Here is a 3,945-nt window from a genome sequence, read left to right on the forward strand (position 1 = left end):
GCCGCCCCGCCTGACGGCGCCCCGATCCCGCCCCCGCCCGCCGCGCGCGCCCCGCCCCGCCGCCCGCGCGCGCCCAACCACCGCCCGGCCCCGCCCCGCCGGCTCTACGGGCGCGGCGCGGTCCCGGCGGGCCGGGGAAGGCCGGGGGCGGGCGGCGAGCGGCCGGGGGCGGATCGGGTTTCCCAGAAGCGGGCGGGGCTTCCTGCCAAGCATTCCCCGCCCCCCCTCCTTCCCCTCTCCCCCCAGCTTCCGCCGGGCGCTGCCGCCGCGCTGCGCATGCGCCCGCGGCCGGAGGGGAGCCGCGAGGGCAGCGGCGCGGAGGCGCCTAGTGCGCAGGCGCGGAGGGGGAGGAGGGGGGGGCGCGTGCGCCGAGTGACCGTTAAACGGCCGGCGGTCTCCTCACGGTCGTTTCTCTTAGCGGTCGCGTTCGGCTTGGCACTGGGGGGGGGCTGAGGCGTCGGTCCCTCGCTCCGCCGCACAAGCAGGGCCGCCTGGCCGGCAGCGCTGCTGGCTGCTTCCCCGGGCCTCGCCTCTGCTCTGGGGTCTCCGCCGCCGCCTCAGAAAGGGAGGCGGGAAGCGGGCCAAAGCGGCGCTGGCCGGGCCGCTGGGTTCGTAGCCTGGCTGCCGCCTGCCTCGGTAGCCTCCTCGCCGTGTTGTCGTGCTGCAGTAAGGGCGCTGGTGTAAAGCTGTAGCGGCTGTACGAGGTTTTCCAAGAAAAGTTACTAAGTGGGATTTGCCTGTACAGGTGCTAGAGGAATGTATAGCTTTGGAGGAGGAGACCAGAGCTGCTCTAACAGTGTTCTGTCTGTAAGCTGTCTCTTTTGACACGTACAAATTAAACTGCTTTTGGCTCAACAAGCTGAGACTTTCCGTTGACTTTTTTTTTTTCTTTCCCTGTTCTAAGACTCTGTTACCTTTTACCAGTTAAATGCCAAGAGAAAGGCTGCAAGGAGGGATGCCTTCATTTGATGTCAGAGCTGCATGAAGGCCATGGGAGCTATGAGGATGAGCCTTCATTCCCAGTCACTATGATTGGAAGGGTTTCAGTCCTGCTGTGGGGATAATCTCTTTGACTAGTGTAAGTTTGTGATAACTGTGATAGGTTTTTTTTCTTTTCTCCCTCATTTACTCTCTAATGCTCCCCAGTAAGTGACAGTTTATTCTTCAGATTCTAATTTGCCCAAGTAGCATTATTCTTAGCTTTGATGCTAAAGGTAGGGGTCAGTTTGGGTAACTCCTGGTCCTTGCCTCAGAGGGCTGGGGACTGTGGAGAACAAATGATTTCAGAGGTAAGAATTTCATAGCTTTCAAGAAAGGACTCTGATATGCTTGCTTAGTGCCTCTAGATTTGGACTCGCAGTGTGACATACAATATGTTTTGCCCCATGCAGGAGGATGACTCACAGTTGCGGCAGAGTCTGTGTATGATAACCACCGTGATGGTGCTCTGAGCAGTCTTGAGATTTGCAGTAGTAAGATCCCATATCCCTCACCTCCAGTATAGACTGGTTCTGTACAGGTGCCTCTTCTGCTCAGACTCTTCACATAGTTTGGAGATAACTTTTCAGTCCTGAGGGCTCTTTCCTAAGAGAACAGAGCTATATTGTGTTGCAGAATAATCGCCTGTTGCCTGAACAAAACCAGAGTTAAATGAACCTGTAGGTTGCTATTGTATGTATGTGCTGTGTTACAGTCAGTAGGCTAGTCTGCATGTTACTCCAATACTTTTGGATATGATTCAAGTGGAAATAGAAAATGCTAGGAGTGGGGTTGCTATCATCAGGTCAGCTCTTGCAAGGAGGTAGCCAGTAATTACAGGTTGGTTTTCAGTTGTTCCTGCAGGAACAGAGCTGTGGTCAAGTCTGAGTGGGGTGTATGGAGAGAATTGAGCTTTAGGGATGGGTTCACGTTCTGTGTGCTCCTATGCTTAGGCAGCATGTGTTAACGGTCACAGAACCTGAGATCCACCCCATCTCTAACGTCCCCTGAGTAAAGAATCATCCTTGCATTCGGGCAGTAGGAAATCCTCAAGTGAGGAAGGAGTTGCAAAGAGTTGTGCTAATGACTGGTCACATCTTTTTCAACCTTTCTTGCTAGCTTGCACTCGCTTAAAGAATGTGGGATGTCTTCTGGTCAAGATAAAGAACAATTAGAGAAATTTTTACAAGGCAATGCTTTTCAGAAGTTGAAATAATTTGACAGCAGTCCTGCCTTTAAAAACCTGAGGAAGTATTTGTTAGGTTATTTTTGCCAGAGTAGTTCAGGTGATCATAATGCTGCATTTAGAGATATTTATGACCTTGACATTTTTATCACAGTGGAAAGAAGATCAAACAAAGCTTCTGACAAAATATAATGGACCTTAATACTCATTTTGTGGGTTTTGAACAAGCCACACTTTCCATTGAAGTTACATTCTGTAATTGTTGTCTGAAGAGAGCAGAGAGGAGTTAGACAGGACTGGGAGTTTGAGAAGCACATGTGGGACTTGTTACAAGCCCAGGTTCAGTACTGAAATCCAGAATACTCTGCTTTTCTTTTGTGGTTAAGTTATGTGAAATGAATCAATGGTCTCAATCAGCTTACCGGTAGAGAAGTTTGTCACTCTTGAAGCTGTAAAGAATGTCTTGAAAGCACAAAGTGTAAATAATGTAATAATGATTGCTCCAGTAAGCAGGCAGTATTCATGGTGTACAGTAATAGCTCAAAGATGCGAAGAGTCTATTAGTTGGAAGTAACAGGAGCACGTAGTGATCTGTCAGAGTGCTTCTGACACCTCTCCAGCAGAAAAAGCATGTTTGGAGGAGGGTGAGAACACCGTGTGTCCGACCCACTGGAGCAGAAGCAAGCTGGCTGGTGGAGGCGAGGCTGGGAGACGGGCATGGGCTGCCTAACCTCTGCTCTGCCCCTTTGTATTTACAGAGGCACGTACAGCCAAGCTCTGGTTTCTATTGTGGCAATAAAACCCACAAGTAGTTCTCAACGTGAGTACAAATGGAGTGAATGCAAATATAACTGTGTTCCTATTTATGTAAATTGCACAGGGTGTATCAGTGACTCGATTTGGAGAGTTAACAGAAATAGCTACGTTAATAATTGGTGCAAAATATGCATAGCCCTTCCTTTGGGTGACCCAATAATGTCAAGACCTACCTCTCAGAATGTGTGCAGTGATTATAGTTACAGCTCAGAGAGCACAGTTAGTTTCACACAAAGGCCTTTTGTTCCTGCCTGGCTTGATTACGGTGATCTACTCTGGGACCACTGATCAAAAAAAGCTTTTAACTTGGAGTTTTTGATCTGTTATCCCATGTTTGGCGCTGACTGTGTGTGGGGGCCAAGAGCAGCATGTTACAAATAGGGAGTTGTAAAGAACTTGAACCAGACAGGCCTTTGGCAGTGTGAGCTTCAGTCCAGATCTAGAGATGGGGACAGCTCATACCACCTTGACTGATCTTCAGCCTCATCCCACCAACCGAGCTTCAGCCCCTGTGGCACGTCACCATTTTAACAGAGGAGAATTCTGACCACTGTACCTCCCCCTGCCACCCCTGACTTTATGCGGCTACAGCCTGTGCTCTCTCATTCTTTCTAGAAACCTAGGTCCAGCCCTTGTGCGTGCTGCTGAGCTTGCAGAACAGGAGGTGCCTTGGGTTACTGCTGGCTTTCCCAGAGTCACTGTTCTTGGTTCCAGGTCTCCCCTTGAAAAGAGGGTCACCTACTTCGGTTCGTGTGGAAGTTTGGTGTCTGGCCATGGGCAGCTACAGTGGATCACCTGTGTGGAGTAACTCGGGAGTTTGGGGCTGCCAGCCAGCTGGATTGCCAGGAGAACGGCATCCCCCAGGAGCTGCACGCCTGTCTGAGGGTGACCCTTATGGGGACTGCAGTGCACCTCGTGCATGGGAAGAGCTCCTCCACCAGGGATTGTGGGTAGCGATGACAAGC

This window comes from Harpia harpyja, chromosome 4 (assembly GCF_026419915.1).
Source record: "Harpia harpyja isolate bHarHar1 chromosome 4, bHarHar1 primary haplotype, whole genome shotgun sequence".
NCBI lineage: Eukaryota > Metazoa > Chordata > Aves > Accipitriformes > Accipitridae > Harpia > Harpia harpyja.